We start from the raw sequence: 26,389 nt of genomic DNA on the forward strand, positions 1-26,389 counted from the left end.
TAACAGCGGAGTACTCATCTTTCTAACACCAAGATTTATATTCCCTAGTTCTTGAACATGGTGTTTGGAGGGAGGGGAAGGTATGCAAGGATAGATCATGTTAATGTGCCTAATGCAAACAGATTCCAGATGATCTACATTGGGTCCCCACAGCCGCCCTGTCTGGAAGTGCAAGGCAGTCTCCTACCACCAGCTGCCTCTCGTTAATTCATTGCTAAGTAGGAAAAGGACAAGGAAGCCACCGGTAGGCCAGCAAAGATGGCTGGGAGGGAAACTGCAAGACAGCCAAGCCTGACATTGACTAGCTGCAGAGAATTATTCCTCTAGGTCACAAGTTCAAATTTAACTTTGGCCAGCAGCTGTCTCCAGCTAATTACTTAGGCAAGGACAGGCTAGTGAACCTCAGGCCATGTTCAGGCATCACAAAGGCTGGTGCTTGGAGATACCTGGGGGTGCTTAATCTCTTGCTGGCGTTGATAAGATAATGCCTTTTCTGGGAGTGCTTTTTTCTGTGGCAATGAGTGACAATTATGCAGACGTTGAAGTGGTGGAGGCCAAACTACCAAGATATATACAGAGCTGGAGTTTCATGATTTTGTCTGTGGACATACCTCCCTCGTTTAACCTGCATGTTACACATGAACAACAATGACAATGATTTTTATAGCACCATCTATGTCCATGGCACGTTGCAAGAGGACAGGTCCCTGCCCCGATGAGCAGAGCAATCTAAAATTTGACATAAGGGAGAGAATTCGCTTATTTATTTCTTGTTCAATTTCTATACCACCTTTCATAATGCATCTCAAGATGGTTTAAAGGTAAAGTGTGCTGAGGAGTTGGTGTCAGCTCCTGGCGCCCACAGAGCCCTGTGGTTTTCTTTGGTAGAATATTGGGGGTGGTGGGTGTTACCATTGCTTCTTCCAAAACAGTACGAGATGATGCCTTTCAGCATCTTCCTATATCACTGCTGCCCGATAGAGGTGTTTCCCATAGTCTGGGAAACATACCAGCGGGAATTCGAACTGGCAACCTTCTGCTTGTTAGTCAAGCATTTCCCCACTGTGCCACTTATGGTGGCTGTCAAGGCGGTTTACAAAAGTTAAAATGCAAAAGATAAAATGCAATTCCATAAGAGTTACGTTTAAAACCTTAAAAATCAATTAAACATTATAACACCAAGAAACAAATGCAAGAAAGCTGAGACACCTGGAGCCTCTCGGAGGTAAAAGCCTGAGTAAATTAAAAAGTCTTAAGTTGTTTTTTAAAAGCAGCCACAGCTGTCACAGAGCAAACATTTACTGGGAGAGCATTCCAGAGTCTGGGGGCAACAACAGAGAAGGCCCTGTCCCACATGCATGGCAATTCTGCCTCTCTCAACATCAGCACATAGAGCAAAGGCCCCCCGAATATCTTGTTGCACGGGCAGAAACCCTTGGAAGCAGGAGGTCCTTCAGTTATCCAGGGCCCAAGCCATTAAGGGCTTTAAAGGTAATAACCAGCACCTTGAATTAGATCCAGAAACAAGTTGGAAACCAGTGCAGCCCTTTCAGAATAGGTGGAATATGCTCTGAGTGAGCAGTTCCAGAGAGAACCCTGGCCGTGCATTCTGCACCCCCTGAAGTTTCCAAATATTCTTCAAGGGCAGACCCATGTACAGGGCATTGCAGTAATCCAGCTTTGACGTGACTTAAGGCATGGGTAACCATGGCCAGATCTGCCTCCTCGACTATAGAAGAAGGGGAAGGAAATGGGGACTGGGGTGCACAGGGGAAGAATGCTTAGGTGTTAGTGGAGATGCTGTACTTAAGTGCAGCATCCCTGAGGACATGCTCTGAAGCCCCACTCCCACGCTGACAAGGTCTGAATCCCTGCCCCGCCCCGCCCCCCGATCTCTCCCTGGTTACAGTGTTTGTCTGTGCCGCTGGTGTTCCACTCATAGGAGAAATCTGCCCATAAGTACAGCATTTGCCTCTGCAAATTGGGTAACAGGGAATGAGGCTTCACAGCATGCTCTGGGAGATGCTACACATGAGTGCAGAATCCCTACTTTTGATCATGCCTAAATAGGACTAACTACTAGGCATTATTAGCCTTCTCAAATTTATGCTCCCTGTATTTATCCAGTTTCCTTCTGTTTCACTGGTCATCACATTTTGAGGAAATACACTCCATACATCAATAATACACTGAAGCCATTCACACAACTGAAAACTGGGAAGGGCAAAGTGTCCTACGCTGGCTGGAGAGCTTTGTTCTCTCCCAATTTTTGATTGTGTGGGAGCAACAACTAGGTAGGAGGAGGGAGGAGCGATTGTGTGGAATCGAGGTAAGAGGGAAAGCTGGATAAGACCGGCTGTCCTGCCCGGCTTTCATACCCAGCATTTCACCAAGGTAGGAGGAAGAGCTGTTCCTACCCAGCTTTTCATACCTCGATTCCACACAATCGCTCCTCCCTCCTCCTACCTAGTTGTTCTCCCACACAATCGAAAACGGGAAGCACACGTAGCTCCCAAGCCTAGGTAGGGCACTCGTCCTTCCCAGTTTTCGGTTGTGTGAATGACCTCAATGTGTGAAGAGAGGGCCATAGCTCAGTAGTAGAGCATCTGCTTTGCATGCAGAAGGTCCCAGATTCCATCGCTGGCAGCATCTCCAGATAGGGCTGGGAGACACTCCTCCTTGTATCTTTGGAGAAGCCGCTGCCAGTCAGTGTGGACAATACTGAGCTAGATGGACCAATGGTCTGATTCGGTAGAAGGCAACTTTCTATGCTCCTCCTTCCAACGCGCCATAGAAATTGATAGAATTTCCAAATGGCCATTGGCCGTTCGGAAATTAAATGCATTCCACGGTCCTTTGGAAGGAACCAGGGCTTTTCAGTGGGCATTCCCAGTCATTCATTTTAGTACATTCCCTAGAGCATCTGCTTTGCATGCAGAAGGTTCCAAGTTCCCTCCCTGGCATCTCGAAGAAAAAGCTGAGAGAGACTCCTGCCTGCAACTTTGGAGAAGCTGCTGCCAGACTGTGTAGACAATACTGAGCTAGATGGACCAAGGGTCTGATTCAGTATATGGCAGTTTCCTACGTCCTTATGTCTCTCGCTTCACTTTCTCCACACCCTGCATAATTTTATAAACCTCTTATCATGTTCCCCCTTAGTTGCCTTTTTTCTAGTCCCAAACACTGTAGCCTTTCCTTGCAAGGAAGGTTCTCCAGTCCCCTGATCATTTAGGTTGCCCTTTTCTGCACCTTTTCCAACTCTGCCGTCTCCTTTTTGAGACGTGGTGATAGAAATGAATTATGTGTGAGAGGTGAGAACACTGCAGCTGGTTATCATTGCCAATTACTGAAGATTCAGATATGCACGAAAAATCCACTCCAGTAACCCTTTGCCCATTCTTTGCTAACACAGCATCTGGCCAACTCTAACGAACACACACACACCAATTAATGAGACAACTTATTAATTAGCACATTTACCAAATCAAGATTCAGAGGTTGTTCTCTTAAGGTTGTTATCCTAAAATAATAACTCCTGGCTACACAAACAAGGAATTCCAGGGTGTTTCAGGCACACCCCCATGTGTTGATTATCATGCGTTATTCAGAGATTGTTCCATTAACAGAACAGCAAATACAAGCCTGCTATGACTCTGCGTGACCTTACAGTGAAAGAGAGGTGAGCCCAGACCTGGTCTTGTGGTAGCGAGAATGCCCCCTTGATAAACAGGTTCCCCCCTTGATTTGCATTTGAATGGGTGACTACATGTGAGCACTGTAAGATATGGGGCCATAGGTTAGTGGCACAACATCTGCATGCCAAAGGAGCCAGGTTCACTCCCTGGCATCTCTAGGTAGTGTGGGAGTGATTCCTGCCTGAAACCTTGAAGAACCACTGCCAGTCAGTGTAGAGAATTCTGAGCTAGATGAACCAATGGTCTAGCTCAGTATACGGCAGCTTCCTATGTTCCTGAATTTGCACCTGAACTCCCTTAACCAACCAAAAGAAGCTGCTGATAAAGCAAGGATGCAGATATTGTTGAACTACTGCAGTAGTTGGACTAGAAGACGACAGATATTTATATACTGCTTTTCAACCAAAGTTCCCAAAGCATTTTACATAGATATAAATAAACTGATAGACACCAGCAACAGCCACTGGAGGGATGCTGTGCTGGGGATAGATAAGGCTCTCCTGCTAAATCACCAAAGAATCACCACTTTTTAAAGGTGCCTCTTTGCTCAGTTAGCAGGGGAACTCCCGACAACCCCAGCCCCAACCAACTGAGGATGATCTAATCCAGCAACGTCTGGGAACTCAAGGTTAGGAGCCCCTTGTGCTAGAGCAATGGAGGAGCCACAAGTTGAAGGTAACCAGAAGTGCTGAGAAGAACAGGTTACAGCTCCACGATGGGCCACATACCATATATCCATAAAGTCCACAGTTCAGTCCCTGGGACCTCCAGCTTAAAGACCTCGCGTAGCAAGACCTGGAAAGACCATTGTCTGAGATTCCAGAGAGTTGACAGTCCTGGTCTAGATGGGCCAATGGCAGTGTGTGAATTACAGGGGAGCCCGGGGCCACACCCCACCCAGTTATTGCTCCTTGAAGGCTAGAGTGGGGGCATGCTTTGGCTAAGGTTGGAGAGAAGCAGGCGTTGGAGCTTGTGGATTTCGTTGAGGGCTCTCCTATCCGGGGACAACCCCAGGTATTGCTGCACCTGAAGGGGGCACCACCAAATGCTGCCTTGCCCCATGCCTGCAGTGGGGGCCGGGCCCCTTTCAAAACAGAACCTTGCATGCTTTGAAAGTGGCAGGGAGGGATGCCAGAGTGCCAGAAGCCTCCTCTACTCTCTTCGTGCTTCTCGCAAGCTTGCAAGGAATGCGAGTCAGATCAGACCCAAAGAACCAAACAGCTCCGCTAGCAGTGACAGTCTGCCACCTGAGGTGACTACTTCACCTTGCCTCATGTCAGGACCACTCCTGGGTAGGGCACCCTTGTCCTATCCAGGAGCCACCTTGCACACGATTCTGCTCCCCACCTCCTACCTTAATGTTTGCAAGCACACGGCTGAAAATCAGAAGCACACCCTGCTCTCCTACCCAGGCGGGATGCTTCTGCTACCCTGCCACCTTGTTCATGTGAACAAGCCTGCTGTTTCTTTCCCCTTTTTAAGAGCACCAGCAAAGCAATGGTAACCAGTTCAGGAAACCTACATGTTCCTATATTATAATTATTATTAATAATAATATGACTACAGTGACAGGACAGGCCACATATCAATTAGCTGGTCTTAATTGCTCGGCCTTTTGCCTTCCTGTTGATTGCATTAGTTTTGCAGAGTTATGGTTTCTGCTTTTTGGTTGTGTGTTTTTTGATCCGATTGTTTTATATTTAGATTTAACAATGCATTTTACTGTAATATTATTTGCTCCATGGGGAGCTATTAGCTGAAGAGAGGCGCAGATGTCTCAACAATAAAGTGCTTCCAAATGGCACCGACGTCAGGCCCACATGTCTCTCTGCTGATGACCCCTGCAGCTACGAGTGCTTCCTCTAAGCCAGGCGCCGGGTGATGGACACGTACCACTCAAGCTGCACAGCACCTTCTAGTAGCATAAGGATGGCACGCATTCAGTGTGGTGCAGTGGTTAGAGTGTTTGACTAGCAACAGGGAGACCAGAGCTCAAGTTCCTCTGCAGCCATGAAGCTCAGTGAAGCTATTCCCACAATCAACGGAAAGCGGGCCAAGGGAGTTTAGCCTGCTTTCCATGGAGTGTGGGAACCACCAGGCAAGCCCAGTGCTCCCAAGGCAGGTAGCCTGCCTAAAGCACCCTGCCTTTAAATGAAATAAAACATCCCCCCCTTAAACACCCTCCCCTCATTTCATTGCTCGTGTGTCACCACAGCACGCGGCGACACACGAGTAGACCCTGGACTTGGGGGTCTCTCCAGGATGCCCCACACGCTCATGTGAGAACTTCCTGGGGCTGTATGGCCCCCGATCCCCGAGGACCCCGCCGGCTCTGTGACGGAGCCAGCAGTCATGTGGGCGTTCATTCTCTCTCAACCTGGCCTGCCTCACAGGATAGTTGTAAGAATAAAATTGGGAAGCGGGAGAAGAGCCAGGAATGCTGCCCAGGGCTTCCTAAACTGAATCAATAACCGCACAGAAGACACACCGGCTGACATCCACTGCAACCTACCTATAGAGCTCCAGAAGGAGGCATCCGCATTATAGAAGACTTTCTCAGCAGTGCAGCACTGGGCACACAGCAGGGGAGAACAAATTTCAGCCCTTTGCTCCGGCTCTGGAAGTGCCTTGTGTCACCCAAAAATACATCCCCTGAGGCTTGTGCAGGTCATGTCCCCGAGGGTTGCCCCCAATGCATACATGGTCACTGTGGTAACAAAGAGAGGTAACAGTCTCTTTGGTGTGGACAAGTCCTTCTGGAATCCTATCAGTAGGCTGATCTGGATGTCAGCCAGTGGAATTTTTTTTAAAAAAATAATAATTCTTAATTATATTTCTATATATAACTATATTTAATTGTATTTTTATCCCATCCTTCCTTGAACGAGGTCAGGAGGACCTACATCTTTTCCCTGCCCCACAACTCTTGTATCCTTACAACTAGAGATGTGTCGATTGATATGTGGCTGAATCGATTCAACTCAAATCTGGGCGATTCAAGTGATTAGACTTCGAATCGGGTCACCCTTGAGGATGCTTATCAGGTTCAACATCCAATCGAATCACTCTTGATTGGAGCTTGAATCAATTCAGTGATTCGAGCCTCCACTTTGTCCCCAGCAATCTCCATTTTGTCACCTCTGAGCTTCTGCCACCACTACTAGGGGTGAATTTTTAGGAATGTTTATGTGTAGATTCCCAGTTGTGAAATGACTTCTTCATTGGAAATTCCTACAGATAAGTCATTTCAAAACTGAGTATCCACAAAACATAAAAATTTCTAAAAATTCACCCCTTTGCCCTATTCTTTTGGGGGCTGGGTGGCAGTTGGCACCCTGGCACCCAAACCGCTTTGCTGGCCCCTAGCCTTGAAAATTCAGCCCAATCGATTCAAATAGAATCAAATCGACCCAGATTCAAGGGCAGCAGATTCAAGCTCGAATCGAATCAGGCCGATTCGATTCAAATTCAAATCGAATCACAAAAATTGAACCATGTACACCCCTACTTACAACAAGCCTGTGAGAAAGGTTAGGATGAGGAAAAGAGTGACTCCAGAGCTTCATGACTGACAGGAGCTCTGAGCCTGGGTCTCCCCAGCCACAGTTGACCTTGAAGGCCCTTCACAGTCTGGGACCAGGTCACCTGAAGGACCACCTTCACCCGTACAAACCTGCCTAAGCCCTGGGATCAACTTTGGAGGCCCTGCTTCAGAACTAGACAGACGGCAGATACCAGATGCAAAGCCTTTTCAATGGTGGCTTCACCATAATGGAATCGGGGAGGCTCCCTCCCTTTCCACTTTTAGGCGGGCGCTTAGACCTGTTTTAATATAAACAAGCACTTGGATAATACTACATTTGGATGGCACTTCCAAGTGCTTAAAAGCACTTCATGTATAGCGAGGCTGTTCTCAAGAGCGGCCAAGCCCAGGCTTAGCTGTGAGAAGAACGTGTTCTCCACTGCCGCCGCACCAAACCCAGCTCAAAAGCCGGGCTCTTAGCCATGGCCATGGGTCAGCACAGGCAGCTTACCGCTCACGCTGACACAGAGCCGGGGTCTAGAGTGCCCATCCCCTGGGAGAATCCCCAGTGCACCACGCTTGGCACGTGGTGCATTGTGGGATACCCGGAGGCCAGGACAATGTGTCCCAGCCTCAGAGCCATCCAGCCTGCTCCACGCTGCATGGAGCAGCGCTGATTGTGTGAGAGCACAGCATGCTCGTCTGGAGGGAAGGCAAGGTTTGCAAAGCCTTTGCCCTATCCGCCCGCCCAGCTGGTCATGTGGATGGCCCCACTCTCTTGTTATCCTCACAACATCCCGATACAGTCACAAAAGGTTATTCACCCCTAAACTGCAGCCGGAGCTGAACGGGAGTGACTTGCCTAGTGAGATCAGAGGTGCAATCTGAACTTGAGAAGTCCCGATTCTTAGCTCGGGAAACTTCCTCACACCCAGTCAGACCCTTGGTCCACCAAGCTCAGTTCTGTCTACTCTGACCGGCAGCAGCGCTCAAGCCTTTTAGGCAGGAGTCTTTCCCAGCCCTACCCGAAGGCGCTGCCAGGGACTGAACTTGGGACCTTCTGCATGCAAAGCAGATGCTCTGCCCCTGAACTACAGCCCAAGCAACGCATTTGTATGCTGTATTTTTGGTATTTTTCTTTCATTACACACTGCTTTTTGTACATTGTGTAGCAAGCAAGCCCCTAAATGGCATTAAATAAATGAATTAAATAGTCCAACCACCGCACCACACAGCCTCTTCTCGGTGGCTCAAGTTGGGATTTGGAGAGAGCACAGAAACCTTTGACTCCATCTTTGACAGCCTCTCTTGGTTTCCCCTCCCTCCCTGTCTCAGTCAGCACCTCTTCCCTGGAGTTCTTGAGTGTGTGCTGGGCTGCTGGCCTCCCATCTCAGAGGCCTGCTCCCACTCCATTCCTCAGCACCCCCAAGCTCCAGGCTCCCTTCCCTCTCAGAGCTGTTCTCTACTCCTGAACTTCTGTGGCTCCTGCTGGAAGCAGCTGCTGGCCAGACCAGCTCCCTAGACTCACCGTTTTCATAAGAGGCACTTAAAATAGTGGGGTTTTTTTGCATTTTTCTCCCATATTAAAATCAAATGAAAAAGAGCTCCATCAGTGAGAATGTGGGTCTGGTGTCATTGTTGTCGTTGTTGTTGTTGTTTTAAAGACTCTCTTCCACAATCATCATTTGACAAGAGATTTGTTCTGAACCAAAAGACATCCTGAGCATCACTCGTGAGAGCATTCCAAGGCCAAAATCCTCTGCATCCTTACTTGGGTGTAAGCCAAGGTTTACTTTTGTTTTAATTGGTATTGTATGCTGTCTTCTGGCAGGAAAGGCAGTCTACACATGCTTTTAAATAAACAAACATTGTTTCTGAGTATACATGCAGCATTTCAGCCTGCACACCTTCTGATTACAATAATCCATAATCCAAAAGAAGAGGCTTAGCGGATCAGGCCCAAGGTCTATCTAGTCATAGGAACTGAGGAAGCTGCCTTATACAGAGTCAGGACCATTGGTTCCTCTAGCTCAGAATTGTCTACACAGACCGGCAGCAGCTCTTCAAGGTTTCAGGCAGGAGCCTCTCCCAGTCTTACCTGGTGGTGCTGCCAGGGAGTGAACCTGGGACCTTCTGCATGCAAGCATGCAGGTGCTCTTCCGCTGAACTATGGCCCCATCCCCTCAGGGGAACATCTTACAGCACTCATAAGCACAGCCCCACCGGATCAGGCCCAAGGCCCATCTAGTCCAGCATCCTGTTTCACCCAGTGGCCCACGAGATGCCGCTGGAAACCTACAGGCAGGAGTTGAGGGCATGCCTTTTCTCCTGCTGTTACTCCCCTGCAACTGGTACTCAGAGGCATCCTGCCTTTAAGGCTGGAGGTGGCCTATAGCCCTCCGACTAGTAGCCATTGATAGACCTCTCCTCCTTGAAGTTATCCAAACCCCTTTTAAAGCCACCCAGGATGTTGGCGGTCACCACCAATTTTGCTGGTCCTAAATTTCCTGGCAATCAAATTTCATGGGATGACCACTGGTTCTAGTGTTATGGGAGAGGGAGAAGAATTTCTCTCTATCCACTTTCTTCATACCATGCATGATTTTATAGACCTTTATCATGTCGCTCCGCAGTCATATTTTTTCTAAACTAAAGAGCCCCAGGTGTTGTAGCCTTGCCTCATAAGAAAGGTGCTCTAGGCCCCTAATCATCTTGGTTGCCCTCTTCTGCACCTTTTCCAGTTCTACATGTCCTTCTTTAGATATGGTGACCAGAATTGTACGCAGTACTCCAGGTGTGGCCACACCATAGTTTTGTATAACTGCTTTATATGAGCAGTTTTATTTTCAATTCCCTTCCTAATGATCCCTAAATGATCATTAATGATCCCTACACTCATATGTAGTCCCTCATCCAAGTGTAAACCAAGGCAGACCCTCCTTAGCAAAGGGGACCATTCACACTCACTACCACTAGTCCAATTCTCTGAACTCCACTTCCTACTGAGTCCAACTTCCTGTTTCCCACAGTGGCCAACCAGATGCCTTTGGGAAGCCCATAAGTAGGAGATGAAGTTAAGAGCTTCTTAAGGCTTGGATTACACCTCAAATTTCACACCTTCTATATTCTATAGTCTGAAGTTGATCTCAATGCAACTCCAATTCTGTCAATACCAGCTGATCCTGAAAGCTCTATGCCAATGCCAGGTGCAACAGCCACCCTTTAAACGTTGTATCTTACACTGGATACAGCCTTAACTCAAAATGAATTGCACCTAGTGCAACCTTGCAAATAAGTCCCCATAAGTACTAGCCCATAAGAAGCGTCACTAGTATACAACAATGCTCTGTGCTCTGATGTAACCACCATAACAGCTTATTTGCCCTTATTGCTTTTATTCCCAATTCCATCATGAGTTGCTTGTCCTGGAGTGCTTGGTGCTGGAGGATGGGGAAGAAATGTATAAAACATTCTTTTATTAAAACATTCAGAATCAGAATCAGCTTCATTTGTGGCTTATTAATAACAAATGCTCCTCTGCTTGGTCCCTTGGAGGTGATACTGATTCAAAAGAGATCTGGTGAGTGGCTAGGAACATAGGAAGCTGCCTTATACGGAGCCAGACCATTCGTCCATCTAGCTCATTATTGTCTACACAGACTGGTAGCAGCTTCTCCAAGGTTGGAGGCAGAAGTCTCCCTCCGCCCTCTCTTGGAGATGCTAGGGAGGGAACTTGGAACCTAGATGCTCTCCTACTGAACTTCGGCCCCATCCCCTTAGAGCAAGGCTGCTCAACTTCAGCCCTCCTGCAGATGTCAGCCTACAGTTCCCATAATCCCTGGCTATTGGCCACTGTGGCTGGGGATTATGGGAGCTGTAGTCCAAGGACAGCTGGGGGTGGGGCTGAATTGAGCAGGCCTGCCTTAGAGGAATATCTTACAGTGCTCACATGTAGTCTCCCATTCAAATGCAAACCAGGGCAGACCTTGCTCAGCAAAGGGGGGAATTCATGCTTGCTACCAGAAGACTAGCTCTCCTCCACCAAATGCATAGTGGGTTAGGAACATAGGAAGCCGGCTAAATACAGGACTGGCCTATTAGCCAGTAAAAGCAGCTATTGCAATCACATAAAAATTCCTACTATTCATCTATTAAGGATAACAGCGTGTATATGTGTGTGCGTGCGCACACACACACACACACACACACACACACTCTTAAATCAGTTGTTCTCATTAAGTTTGCATCTTATTTCTGCAAAATGGTCAAATTTCAAAGGAGAATGAAAGCCAAAGAAGAAAGCCGCTCTTCCTTTAACAAGATTCCCTCCTCTTATTTTAAATGGCACCTGCCACCCAATAAAATAAATAAATCGCAGAACCATATATTATTTTTTTAATCTGTGCATATGAAGGGGGGGAAACCAGAAAGCAATTCAAAAATAGCACATCTGTTGCACTGTTTGAAGCTCAACTCCTTATTAACCATGCTTCTTACAAGGGCTTCTTAGATTTATTTTTTTTAAAGATGAAAAACCCTCTAGACAATTAAAATTATCCAAGTAATGCTCTGATCCCTGAAACCCTAAGACTGCAGCTCGGGTGGGGGGGGGGGAGGGGGGAAAGAGAAGCAACTAATCTCATACAGAGAGGCATCCACTGTAATTATAAGAACAGAATAGACCAGTGAGTCCGTTTTCTGCTGGTCTTCTGATTACAGCTCTGATTGTCTTTCGCATGAAATAAAGGCAGCAGATAAAGGAAGCCTGGTAGCTTGCTTTTATGCTTTCAAAAAAATTTGCCAAGAGCTACGACCCAAGTGAAATAAATCCATCCTTTGGAGACGGTAGATTCTCCTGCAAACAATCTCTTCCTCTCTTCCCTTTGCATGACAGGCAAAGAGAATAGTGACAGCTGTTCCCCTGCCACAGAGATTTCAAAGGATTTCAATGACTTGGGCTATTCCCTGCTCAGCTACCTGTAAAGATGTCATTCTATTCCTCCAGATCCTCGACTTAGAGGGGAAACAGCAAAAATAGCACATGTTCCTCTTGCCATCAAGATGCTCCCAAAAACATGCACTACAGACAGCACAGACATGCCTATGTGCATGAAATTTTGATGTACCAAGGTGTACCAAAATATAACCCCATCCATGTTACACTTGTATTTATAGGTCTAGTTCTCTCAGGGCTGTACCACTTCAGGCTGCAGGTAGGAAGTCTCAGGACTGAGTATTCCTTGATCTAGGAACACTCCATGCCAGGGGAGGAAAAAGAAAGAAAGAAAAGGAAATCACTCCACACAGAAGTCAGGGAGAACAGTTCCAGCCAAGCCTTTTCTCTTACGTGCTAGAGAACCCAGACACAGGTTCACCATGTCAATAAAACTAAGCCATAATTGCTGATATCATGTTTGCTTGTTTATTCGTTTATTTTTAAACGAGAGTCAAGTTTCTAGCTCTCATGGTTCAAGGGGGAAATACTTCAGTTCTAAAACGTGTGCCACCAGTTTTCTCCCCCAACCCCTGACTAGCCATGCAGATGGAAAGAAATGCAGGGCTTCAGTACCCATCTGTAAACAGTTGTGGGAAAGGAGGTTTAGTAGGTACAGGGTTATTACATAGGCTTGAAGAAAGCTACACTTGCTAAATTCCCTCTCCTATACAGAGTTTAAAAGTGAAGGAGCTCTTCCCTCGCTTACACCCAAGAACCCTTCAAAGTATGGCTAGCTAGTCCAGTATCGGGACAAAGAGTTCCAAGTCTGGACAAAGGATACAGTTCAAGCCAACACTTCACTGTAGGATTAAGTTGGTAACCTTGGGCAAGTGGCCACCTCCGCTAGCCTACCTCACAGGGCTGTCATCAAGATGAACTGGGTTCCAAGGTGACAAAGCACTTTGCAGGCTTATAATGGCTGGAGAAGTTATTAATACCTGGAGGGGGGGGACACAGGTAAAGGTAAAGTGTGCCGTCGAGTCGATTTCGACTCCTGGCGCCCACAGAGCCCTGTGGTTGTCTTTGGTAGAATACAGGAAGGGTTTACCATTGCCTCCTCCCGCACAGTATGAGATGATGCCTTTCAGCACCTTCCTATATTGCTGCTGCCTGATATAGTACCAGCAGGGATTCAAACCGGCAACCTTCTGCTTGTTAGTCAAGCATTTCCTTGCTGCGCCACTTAAGGAGATGGAGGGACACAGACCTGGGTTCAAATCTCAGCTACATTTTATTTTTTGCTGGCTAAGGGGAGGCCATCATCATCACACCCCACATCCACCCAAGGAGAACAAGAGTGATTCCTCTTCCAGAGCAGATGCAAGCCACAGAACCATGAAAGAAGGATTCTGTACATAAAAAAGCTACCTTACAGCCCAGCCCAGCCCAGCCCAGTTTGGCCTCCTCCAACTGTGGTTGGACTACAATTCCCATCATCCCTGATCACCAGCCATGGTAGCTGCCTATAGATGATAATAGCCCAGCAGCAACTGGAGGGCTGAAGTTGCACAGCTCTGATCCAGCCATCAGCTCCAGGTCTTGGGCTCTGCTGCCTGTGACCCTTTTAAGGCAGCAACTCTTAAACTTGAGTCCCCAGATGTTGCTGGAGTACAACTCCCATCAGTCCATCAGCCTTTGGCTACTGTGGCTGGGGAGTAGGTGGAGAGCTGGTCTCGTGGCCGCAAGCCTGAACTGCCTCCTTTGCTAAGCAGGGTCTGCTCTGGTTTGCATTTGAATGGGAGGCTACAAGCCCATTCACACGACCGGGCGGATGGCAGGAAGGCAGATTGCACGGATCCCGGCGCTGCACACGAGCAGCCTCACCCAGAGTGGGCTGCCCTGCTCATGAGAACAGCCTTTACATGTGTGGCCACAGTAAAGATATTCCCCTTTGGGGATGGGGCCACCCTGGGAAGCGCATCTGCATACTTGCATGCAGAAGGTTCCAAGGTCCCTCCCTGGACGCATCTCCAAGATAGGGCTGAGAGAGATTCCTGCCTGCAACCTTGGAGAAGCTGCTGCCAGTCTGGGTAGACAATACTGTGTGGATGGACCAAGGGTCTGACTCAGTATATGGCAGCTTCCTATGTCTCTGTGATGGGAGTTGTAGTCCAACAACGTTTGGGGCCCCCAGGTTTGAGAACCCCTCTTTTATGAGATGCCAGGGAACGGACCTGTAACTTTCTGCATGCAGTGCCTGTGCGCTATTGCCCATCAGCTGACTACTAACCTGAAATATGTAATCATGTCAGCATGGCCCAGATACAAATGAACTGCTGATTCTCATGGAAACTGTTTGAGTCCCCATCCCCATTACAGCCCAAAATGTTTCATGGAAACCTTTGTAGCCAGCATAAATGGCACCTTTCAAAACAAAACACAAAATTAAAAGTGTATAGAAAAAGAAACAGGAGCCAGCAGCACGGTGTAGTGGTTAGGGTGTTGGACTGGGAAGGCCCGAGTTCAAATCCCCACTCAGCCATGAAACTCACCGGGTGACTCTGGACCAGTTGCTTCTCTCCCAGCCTAATCTACAGGGTTGTTGTGGGGATAAACACAAGCATGTGCACTACTTTGGGCTCCTGGGGGGGAAGCGTGGGATAAAAATGTAAAAATAAATAAAGACACATCCTGGAGCAAAATCCAGGCTGCACAGCTTTGATCCTCCAGTTGTTGTTGGACTACAACTCCCATCATTCCAACCCACAGCAGCCAATAATCAGGGATGCTGGGACTTGTAGTCCAACAGCAGCTAGAGGATCGAAGCTGTGCAACCCTCCACTAGTACTCGGAGCATGAGACTCTCTCTGTACGTACACACACACACACACACCCCAGAGACATCCTCTTTAAATCCAGCCAGCGAACACGGAGGAGGCTTAGCTTGCCTCCGTTGGTTTCTCTGGAAGGAACTCATCTGCTGCCGGAACATTACATTTCTCTCAAAAGCATGTGCTGTTCTGTGTTTAGATCACTTTCCCTGGTCTACATAATTTAGGGGCACATGCCTGGGAAAATGTGGAACGCCAACAGTTCGGTTGCAATTGCAGCTGAACACACAGGCGCCTTCTCTCCCCGCAGCAGCAGCAGCAGCGCTGACACACAAGCCGTGAGGCTAGTCTAACTGAATCCACATTATCTCGAAAAGAAGGGACAGGCTGGGGAAGAGATCCGCCCCCCCACCACCACAAGCTTGCTGATTAACTAGCAAGATGCCTGCCATTAGAAGAGAAAGCCTTGCATACTGCAAGGATCCAGAGGGAGTTGTTGCACTGCACCTCTTTGTAGGGAGACACATGGTATCCCTCCCCACCCCACCCCACCCCACCCATCCCGGACACACACAGCAACCTTGCAGAATCTCCAGCAGGCAAGACCACCCGATATCAGGGATAGTGAGCAGGGTTCACTCTCACTGTGATTGCAGCATGGTATTTTATTTATTTATTTATTTATTTATTTATTTGATTGATTGATTGATTGATTGATTGATTGATATACCACCCTTCCAAAAATGGCTCAGGGTGGCTTACAGAGAAATAACAAACAAATAAATAAGATAAATAAAATGGATCCCTGTCCCCAAAGGGCTCACAATCTAAAAAGAAACCTAAGAGAGACACCAGCAATAGTCACTGGAGGCACCGTGCTGGGGGTGGATAGGGCCAGTTACTCCCCCCCTGCTCAGTAAAAGAGAATCACCACGTTAAAAGGTGCCTCTTTGCCAAGTTAGCAGGGGTACTTTTCCCTAGAGGTGTAACTGACAGCCATTCACTTACAGGAGAACCAGTAAAAGGATGCAACCATCCATGATGCTACTGCATGGAGGGCACACCTGCTTTCTGCCCCAGAGGACCCCAGCCATTAAGAATCAAGCAGGCTCTTATCTCCATAGCCTATTCGGGATTCAGTGTCTTGGTCACAGCAGAGTGTGACCAACTGATGGGAACAGGCATCAGATAAGTCGATGAGACATCGCTTGCAGGCACTAGTGAAACGGGTTTCGTGAAATGCCCATTATTATGACAGGCAAGGGGCATGGAGAGTGAAGGTCTATAGACTGAAGGTCTATAGACTGAGTAGAACCTCTGGGGAGGTGCCCTATATCTTTTTGCACCCCATTGTCTTTAAAAGGTGAAAATTTGCTCAGGGATGGAAAATGGTAACATGCCACTTATATGGCAGAAAGTAGGCAGGTACATGTAGGCACTCTCTTGGTGTGGATAGTAACCCTGCTCCCTAGCACCTGCTGACTAAAGCCACTGAGAAACAAGGAGTTTTCCTCTCTATGGGACCTCTTGCTAGTTCTCAACAGAATGTGGGAATGCTGGGGACTGGCCGGGCACCAAGATTCGAACCCAGGTCTTCCCCCAACAGAACCCAACACTCCAACCAAGTCCAACTTTTATCGTGAGCCAGCCCGAGTAGCAGTGTGCTGGAGGGGCAGGCTATAATCTTATTTCTATATAAATAAATCCACATTGCCCTGGAATGGGGGGCGGGGGGGAGAAGCCTGTTTTAACCCTTCCTTTCCCACCCATCAGCCATGAGGTTGAGAAGACTCCAGGATCTCTGCGGGAAGGACTGGAAGCCCACACACAGTCAAGCTACTTCACATCTTGCTGATTTACATGGGATTCAAGGGGTGCTCCAGGCTACACCCAGAGAATGCCAGACTTCAGCATCTGAGAGCTGCATGACCGTGGGAATCCTATGCCTCTTCTTTACCCCTGCTGCACTGTGATGGGGAAAGTGACATCTGATTAATTTAGTCCTGTTATTTAACCGCTTAGTGGCAGAGGAGCTTTCCAGGGGATCTGGACTTGGCAACCCAAGACATGCTATCTGTCTAGTGACAGGCCCTGCCTAGAGCCTTGAAAGTTTGAAATCACAGCTTGGGTGCAAAAGAGTCCAGATGCTTAGTGCCAATGGAATGGGCACTCTCACCTAAGACACATCTATCCATCCTCATATTTGTATCCCACTCTTCCTCCAGGGACCCCAGAGTGGTGTACAAGTTTATGTTTATCTTCACAACAAGCCTGTGAGGTAGGCCAGGCTGAGAGAGAAGTGACTGGCCCAGAGTCACCCAGTAGGTTTCATGGCTGAGGCTGAGTGGGGATTTGAACTCTCCATGGTGCTAGTCCATAAGACCAGAAGAACAAACCTGCTGGATCAGGCCCAAAACCTATCTAGTCTATCCAATAGTCCCCCATAGTGGCCCACTCTGGGAAGCCAGAAGGCAAGAGATGAAGGCTTGTCCTCTCACTGTTGCTCCCCTGCAACTGGTATTTGGAGGGATCTTGCCTCTGAGGCTGGAGGTGGCCTATAGCCATTAGGACAAACAGCCATTGAGAGACCTGTCCTCCACAGATGTGTCTAAGCCCCTTTTAAAGCCATCCAAACTGATAGCCGCCGCCACATCCCGTGGCAGAGAACTCCATTGATTAATTATGCACTGTGTGGGAAAGTGCTTCCTTTTGTCGGTCCAGCACTCTAACCACTACAACAGGCTGGCTCTCAGATGGATTTTCCTTAGATATTACCCTCACACACTCATAGATTCCACAAAGTAAATAATATATGCAATGTGTTTTTATGGCATTACCTTTTGACTTTAGTGAGAAGACATAATAGGAATGCAGAACCCAGAAAATGCATCTAGACTGAATGTAACTGACTTAGGCACAAGTCAACCAAACTCACGTTTAAGTCCCATTGATCTCAATGGGGGAAAGTTAAGCTTCAGTCTTTTCTGCCGAACTCAATGAAACTTAAAAGTGCTTTACTTTGGCTGGACCATTCCCCGAATGTTTAATTAATGCCATATGCCAGCTACATGTTTTCGCAACTGTACTTAAAGTCTAAAGGCAGGGGTTCTCAAAATTGGGTCCCCATATGTTTCTGGACTACAACTCTCATCATCCCCTGCCACAATAGCCAAAGGCATGATGGGAATTGTGGACCCACAATATCTGTGGATCCACATTGGAGAACCCTGTCCTAGGGAATTAAGGGTCAGGTTTGTTTCCGTCCTCTCCCTCCCCTTCCACCCAGTCCTAGATGTGCTGGGGTTTGGTTGTAGGCATTCAGCGGCACAGGGAAAACACTCTCCACATGTACAGAGACATTTGCCTTCATGTTACACCATCCCTTCCTACACTGCAGCTCGACACTGAATCAAACCTATCTCGAGTGAATTCTCAAGATGCATTGAGAAAATCTCCAGAAGCCAATCGACACGATACAGAAGCCGTAAACACACTATCCTCTGTTCCTATGAACTGATGATGGATTATTGGTCAGATTAAAGACGGAGATAAAGGATGGCGACAGATAGAAAGATGGGAAATGGTCTGCTGGGATACAGCACCACCACCGCTGAGCCTGGCTGCCTTCACATCCTGACTAGAAGTCACAAGCTTCCTAGAAGCCCTTGGGCAAGTGGTTCTGATCGGATTCCAAAACGATATTTTATTCCAGAGAGAAAGAAACGCCTCTGGAGGAATTCCCAAGCTCCTGAGGAAGACCACTCTCTCTGTCCTCCTTTAAATCCCTCCCTGAAAACTCAGCTGGATTATGAAGTCCATAACCCCTTAGTCTCCACCCCAACTTAAACAAAGCTTAAGCAGGTTTAACAGCATTTGCTCTCAGACACCACCATGGCCTCCCCCTCTCTAGCCCACTGTTGTCTCCTCCATTAGACAGTAAGCTCCTAGGGGCAGGGACCCATCTGGGTTTTAAAAATTATTATTTATTATGAACGTTACTCTGCAGAATGCACCATATAAATAAATACAAGATCATGAAATGGAAAGTATAATCTGCTTGGATTTTGCAGAGAAAGAGCCTTGAGGAAGAATAGCCAGAAATGGAGTTTCTCATCTTCTAAGCCCCACGCCTCAAAACTCTCACAGTGCAGAGGAATGCCAAAAGAGTTGCCATATTGGGCTACTGCAGTCAAAACCACAAAGAGTCCTGTGGGATATTAAGAAAGACTAACTCATTTATGGTGGCATTCATTCCCATCGGCAGCAGCCTATGCCATCAGATCAGCCAACTTCATCAGACCTGTAGGCTCTGCTGAAACTCACTGTGCCTAGAAAACCCAAGGAGGCAAACCACTCCACCCACCCCACAGAGCCAGCCGAAACTTCACAGGAGCAAACACTGCTCACGGTCCGGTGCTTAATTCCCGGAACAAGAGATGCTACTTGGCAAAACACTATTTGGAAGCATAAATGTGGAACCTCTCCTGCCTATTCCTCGATCCGTGGAGAGAGAGAGAGAGATTCACTCCGCAGCTGCTCAGAGGCAATCCCAATCGATCCTTACCACTCGGTATTCCCAGGATTGGATCCCGACCCACCCTGCGGCTCCTGCTCAACCCACTGCCCGAAGGTTGGAATCGAAATCCCAGTGAAAGAGGGATTCTGTTGGGCAAACGAGCATCCAACAGTAGCGAGAAGGCTGGAGATGCAGCGAGGAGAGCGGCGGGCAGAAAAACCCCTCCATCTCTCCTCGAGGAAAGTTCATCAACTGAAATTTTTTTAAAAGGACGAAGCGGGCAAAGACGCCTCTCTGTGTCAGAGGAAGAAGACCTCGTCTTTCAAAGCAGGCTTGTCCCACCTTCTCCTCCTCTTAGGGCTGATGATGATCCTCAATGCCAGCGGGAAAGGGTGGGCGTTCAGGCACCCACACGCCTCCGCCGCTTCTGAACCACCTGCCTGCCTCTCTGCTTGGAGCCAGGGCTGTGGTACGGATGGGAAGGCAATCGCGGCGGGGCGGAAGCCTTCCGGAGCGAAAGAAACCCAGTCCAACGCTCTTGAGGGTGCAGATAAAAGGAGGGGTGTTTTGTTCTTTTTAAAGCCTTGCCAGTATGAAATTAAAGACGTATCATGCCAAATAGAGGTACATAACTCGTGCCATTGGCAACGCCAAGTTGGACTCAAAGCCTCACCCTACTTCCCTTAGGTTTCTGCCTGCTGCCTTCCGTGGTGAAACTTGTCTGCTTTGGATGGATTTGGGAGGGTCGGTTTTTGTTTTTTGAAAAACGCAGATTATTATACTGAACACGGGTGGGGCGGGGCGGGAGGGGGGAGAGTCTCCCTAACCCAGACTGCAAAATAAGCATCACATCCTCATCAACGTGTGATCACCAAAGAGCACCTCTCGACTCGCCCTCCTTTTCCCCACTCTGCACTCTTGGCTCGTTTTTTTTAAAGAGCCAGTCTCCGAGAGGTCTGCGGAGCCCCGCTCCCCCCCCCCCCCAGGGAATCAGCAGGGAATGGATGCTGCCTAGTTGGGGGTCTGGGTGGGGAGAAGAAGAAGGGTCCTTCCCTACAGCCCAGCCTCGACTACACCCGCTTCGCACAAGTTCCTTCCAGCCCAGCCCGGCCATCCCCAGGTGTGCGAGGCGAGAGAGCGCCGGGGCTGCGCGGGCGGCGAAGGGCTTCTCCTGCTCCCCTTTGCCCAGGCGGCAGGATCGCTCCCTCGCCCACCGCCCACCTCTCCGTCCGGCGGGCAGGTGCCTGGAAGCGGCTCTGCTGCCCACAGCCCCTGGGCGAGAGAGCATCGCGGGGGAGCGGAGTGGAGAGCGGCTTACCTGGCAAGGCTGGCGAGGCTTCCCGCCGCCTCCCCACGCTCGGTCCTGCCTTCCCCCCACCCGTGCTCAGCACAGGCGCCGCATTGACACTGCAGATGGTGTCTCGGTGTGTGAATGCGAGTCTGGGTGTGCATGTGGCGGGGGGCATCATATGTATATTTTGTGTGTGCGCGCGCGCGCTCTCCTACTCCTTAGACATATCATACACACCAGATAAAAAGACACATAAATAAAGAGATGCCTTCTTTACCTCTGCTGCTGCCGCCGCCGCCGCTGCTGCTCCGGTCCAGGAGGTTTCCCTTCTCCGCTTCCTCCTCCTCCTCCAGATGCCCCCCTCCCTCGCCAAGGCTTTCAAGCCGCCCCCCCCCCCCGCCCGGCTCCAGGAATCAACCAGCAGGTGGAGAAGAATCGACAGCGCCGGGTTCCCCCAAGCCCAAAACCGAAGCGGGGTGGGGGGAGGACAAATCCGCCCCCCGCGCCTCCGTCTCCTCCTTCCTGCCCAGCCGGGCGCGGGGCTCGATCCGGCGGCGGCGGCGGCGGCGGCTTCCCGTCTCACGCAGCCATCCTCCGCTGCGCAGGGCGCCTCGGCCGCCCGAGCGAGCGCCCACTGCGGCGGCTGCCACTGCCGCCTCGCCTGGGCTCGCTTCGCAGCCTCGCCGCAACCTCCAGCTCCGCCCCGGCTGCACCAGAGGAGCCGCTCTTCGCCTGGCGGGCTCCTTCGCCTCCTCCGCCTCCTTCCTCCCGAAATGCGAGCGACGCCAGCGAGAGCGAGCGAGACGCCTCCTAGGCAGCCATCCCGGAGAGGAGCCGCCGCCGCCGCCGCCGCCCGCTCGCTCGCGGGGCGAACCCCATCAGCAGCCGCCGGCGACCCGGGCTGCTGCTGCTGCTGCTCCCGCCGCTTCCCCGCAGAAGGAGCTGCCGGGCGGGCTTCCCCTCCCTCCGGGGTCCCCCTCGTCCTCCGTCGCCCTCGGCTCGCTGCTCCTCCTCGCCGCCTTTGGCCAGCCCAGCGGGGTCAAGGCGAGGCAACAGGGCGAAGGCGGCAGGTGGGCGAGGCGGGGGCGCAGAGGAGTCCCGGGGAGAGGTCAGCCCGCCCCGCCGCCGCCGCCGCCGCCGCCGCTTCCCTTGGCCAGCTTGGCTGAAAGTTTGCAGGGGGTCGCGAGCTGCAAGGCGGCGGCGCTGCTGCTGCGGCTCGCCGGTAGGAGCCTGACGACGACGCTTCTTCGCCACGGAGGCTCTGGCCGAGCGGCGCTCCCCGCTGCCTCCTTTTCACCGGGTCCTCCCGCGCTCGCTTCCTACTCACTACTGACATCTGGGATCTCCACGCTGATTGGGCTAATTGTGGAATCTCGTTGCCAGCGACGGCGGGGCGGGTCGTCTTCCCGCAAAGAGCCTAGCCCCCCCCCCACTCCACGCACGTGCCCCTCTGGCTTCGGTCCCTTAGGAACGTCGGAAGCGGCCATATACTGAGCCAGACCCTTGGTCTATCTCGCTCAGTATAGTCTTCACAGACTGGCAGCGGCTTCTCCGAGGGTGCTGGCAGGAATCTCTTTCAGCCCTAGCTTAGAGATGCCAGGGAACCTTTGGATGCTCTTCCCAAAGCGGCTCCATCCCCTTTCAAATGCAACCAGGGTGGGCCCTGCTTAGCTGAGGGGACGCGTCATCCTTGCTACCACAAGACCAGCTCTCCTCTCCAGAAGGGAAGGGTTCCTTCTCAGACCCTGCCGCAAAGGAGGGAAAGGCTGGGGCGGGGGAGAATTTGGCTTCGGAAGGAATAGATATAGCTCTGGGGGAACTACTTGCCATCATGACATGACAAAAATAATAACATAAAGAGTGGTGGGAGAGAGAACAGACTTCCGGTGACCCATGGTCGCTAAATGGAACCTCCAGGCACAAAGGAAGTCTACCTCTAAAAAGGGGGAGGCAGCAGTTTTGGAAAGGCCCACACAAATGTACAAAGCTGCCTTCAACTGAGTCAGAACTTACTCCATCTAGTTCGGTACTGTCCACGCCAGGGCTTTCAACTTTGTGTCGCCAGATGTTGTTTGACCACAACTCTCACCGTCCCCACCTACAATGACTGGCAGAAAGCGGTGATATGAGTTGTAGCTCAACAACATCTGAGGACCCAGCCTTGGGGGACCCTGGTCTGCACTGAGGATTTGGGATGGGTCTTTCCCAACCCCACCTGGAAATGCCAGGCATTGGACCCAGGACCTATGTTTAAAGCAACTTTTCTACCAGCTAGAGCCCCTCTCAAGTAATTGTTCCCATGACTGTGTGTTTTGTTTTCTGCAAGATATGAAGGGTTTCCACTGAGTCATGGTAGCTAAATGATTCAGGTTCAGTGTAGCTCAGGAAGTTCCTGTGAGACAAATAGCCCCATGATGGTTGTCTTCATGCCCTGCTTTCTGTGGGCTCCTTAAAAGCACCTGGCTTAAAAACATGACGCTGGACTAGATAGAACTTTGGTGTAACCTGACAGGATCCCTTTGATGCTCTTGTGAAGCGAAACATGGGCTTGTATTGGTGTTTGGTGCTCAAGCCTTTGAGCCACACAGGACTCTTCATCAGGCAGAATGGCCACATTTTGCTTGATGAAGAATTCCGTAGGACTCAAAAGCTTGCACACTCATTTGAACAATCTTGATAGATCAGCCCAAGGATAACTAGTCCAGTAATCTACCCTCAGCTGTCTGTGGAAACTTCACAAAGCAGGAGCAGGGCATGAAGAGAGCAGCCCTCCTCCACAGTCCTTTAATCCCAGCTTATGTTACCCAAAGGTATATTGCCTGTATTCAAGGAAATTCAGTTTAGTTATTGTGGCTAATAGCTGTGTGTAGACAGAGCTATCCTCTACAAATGACTTTTTAAAAAGTTATCTAAGCTAGTGGCCTTTCCCACATCTTGTGGCAGTGAATTCCACAAGTTAACAATGATTCCATTCACGCGACCTGGCAGGCGGCGGGGCAGGTGCGGGGAGAAGGCAGGGTTCAACTTACCTTCCCTTAGACCAGGGTTTCTTAACCTTGGGCCCCCAGATGTTGTTAGACTACAACTAACCTACTTCACAGGGTTGTTGTGACAAGAAACTTAAGTATGTAGTACACCGCTCCGGGCTCCTTGGAGGAAGAGTGGGATAGAAAATGTAAAAATAAATACATACATACATACATACATACATACATACATAAACAAACTCCCAGAATCCCCAGACATGGCCTTTGTGGCTGAGGATTCTGGGAGTTGTAGTCCAACAACATCTGGGGGCCAAAGGTTAAGGAGCCCTGCCCTAGACGATCGTCTTGCTCTGTCTGACGTGCAGCCATGGACCCACATGACCTGTGCTGCCGGGAGCAGAATGGAGCAACAGAGTCCAGGACGCGTTTTCCCGGCCTCCACATATCCCACAAGGCACTTCGTGACAAACATGATGTCTTGGGGGATTCCCCCGCCAGACGCCCCTCTCTATGTCTCCTTGGCTCCAGCAGTCGAGGAGCATTTGCTCCCTTAACCTCAGCTAAGAGTCGGGCTTGGGAGTGGGTGTGGGTGGGAGCACTGAGATCCACACGGATCCCGACACTCCACACAAGCTGCCTAGCCTGCTCCTGAGAACAGCCTCAGAGTGCTGTGTCTACACTGCTGTGTGTTGGTTCAATAAAAATGTATATTTCCCCCTGCTTAACTCATCTCCTTTAATCCCAGCAAGAGAACCATAGACTACTGGACTTCCCCCCCCCCTTTTCAAAAGGTTAAATTTACAAAACACTTTACAGTCTTTGGCTTAGTTCTCGCCGACTTTGTAAACCTGTATTTAAACTGTTTTGAAGCTTCAGAATGCAGGCGAGGGTGCTCCCTCATAGAATTCTCTTCTATGAAAAAAAAACCAAAAACAAAATAACCTTCCACATCCACCCTGACATGCTAGTTCTCTATATGCAGGACTCACACAGATATACACACAGAAGCATTCGGTCATGTGAGCCCAAAGTAGCCTCAAGGAGCACAGACCAGGCCCAGGTTTACCACCGCAGTGAGAGCTAGGTCTTTGTTGACTTGGCCCTCCTAACTACCCTGTTAAGTGCGGCACTATTACAGTGGTCCCTCGACTTACAAAGATAATCCGATCCGAACGCACGTTCGTAGGTCGGAATTTTCGTAAGTCAAAAAGCACATCCACGGAAGTCCGGAACACTCGTAAGTCGAGGAAACCGCATCTAAAAATTCGTAGGTCGAGGAAGCCGCATCTAAACCGGCAACTACTTCCGGTATTTTTTGTCGTTCATATGTCGAAATCTTCGGCTGTCGAGTGCTTCGACTGGGTGCTTCGACAGGGACCACTGTCGAGGGACCACTGTACCTCCATTTTACAGTTGAAGAACTGAGGCCACGAGATTAGGGTTTTCACCAAGACTACACAATGGCAGAGATGGGACTTGAAGCAGGGATTGGACCTGGCACCTTCTGCTCCATCACTGAATTATGGCCCCTTCCCCTTTAGAGAGGAGAGCTGGTCTTGTGGTAGCAAGCATGACTTGTCCCCATAGCTAAGCAGGGTCTGCCCTGGTTGCATATGAATGGGAGTCTAGAAGTGTGAGCACTGTAAGATATTCCCCTTAGGGGATGGAGCCACTCTGGGAAGAGCATCTAGGTTCCAAGTTCCCTCCCTGGCAGCATCTCCAAGATAGGGCTGAGAGAGATTCCTGCCTGCAAACTTGGAGAAGCCGCTGCCAGTCTGTGAAGACAATACTGAGCTAGATAGACCAATGGTCTGATTCAGTATATGGAAGTTTCCTATGTTCCTATGTTCCTAAAGAAGAGGTGAGCACCAAAGCCCCCTCAATTCTTTCCCAGCTCCAATTAAAATGAGTAGACTTTGGGGGAACTACAGCTCCCAAGGGCCATGCAGACTTTGCAGCCTGGTGTGCTGTGCTGTTGCTGTGTAATGCATCAGGAGCTGGAGAGCAGGACAGAGAAGACACAGTAGTTGGGAGGGGGTGATGCATGGAGGAGGCAAGGTGGAAGGGGGAGCTGTAGGCAGGGTTGAATGTGGATTGCCTCCAAAAAGAATTTAAAAGATACCTTGGGTTACTTCTGAGCCAGCTCAACATGAGCTGGGGAGTAACTTGCCCATTTCTGCCTGGAACACAGGAACATGGGAAGCTGCCATATACTGAGTCAGAACATAGGTCCATCTCGCTCAGTATTGGCTTCACAGACTGGCAGGGGCTTCTCCAAGGTTGCAGGCAGGAATCTCTCTTAGCCCTATCTTGGAGATGCTGCCAGGGAGGGAACTATATGCTCCCAGTATATAACAGAAGGCCGGTACATACTGCCTCAAGCCTCACACAAGAAAAGGTAGGGTATAAATACAAAATATAATCATCATTTACTATATCTTTATCCCCTTTTCTTCCATGATGGAACTCAAGAGAGTGTACATAAGGTTCCCAGGTGGTTTCCCATTGTGGCTGGGGATCATGAGAGCTGTTGTCAAAGAACATCTTGGACCCAAGATCTAAGACACAGGAGGAGAATTACAACTTTTTGAAGTCATTTCCATACAGAAG

General features: G+C 49.6%; 1 protein-coding gene across 5 annotated transcripts in view; it reads right to left on the reverse strand.

The window, feature by feature from the left end:
• PLXNA4 (plexin A4) overlaps positions 1-21,147 on the reverse strand; it is a 699,000-nt gene extending 677,853 nt beyond the window's left edge. For 2 of the 5 annotated variants that reach the window (XM_053255171.1, XM_053255177.1), the window contains exon 1: positions 21,070-21,133. The gene's annotated coding sequence lies outside the window, so the exon portion shown is untranslated. Of the gene's footprint in view, positions 1-19,843; positions 19,950-20,819; positions 20,897-21,069 lie in introns of those variants that run through there. The other 3 variants (XM_053255172.1, XM_053255173.1, XM_053255175.1) reach the window with 3 other exon arrangements.
• Positions 21,148-26,389: the final 5,242 nt, after the last annotated feature.

The sequence above is a fragment of the Hemicordylus capensis genome, chromosome 5 (assembly GCF_027244095.1).
Source record: "Hemicordylus capensis ecotype Gifberg chromosome 5, rHemCap1.1.pri, whole genome shotgun sequence".
Lineage (NCBI taxonomy): Eukaryota > Metazoa > Chordata > Lepidosauria > Squamata > Cordylidae > Hemicordylus > Hemicordylus capensis.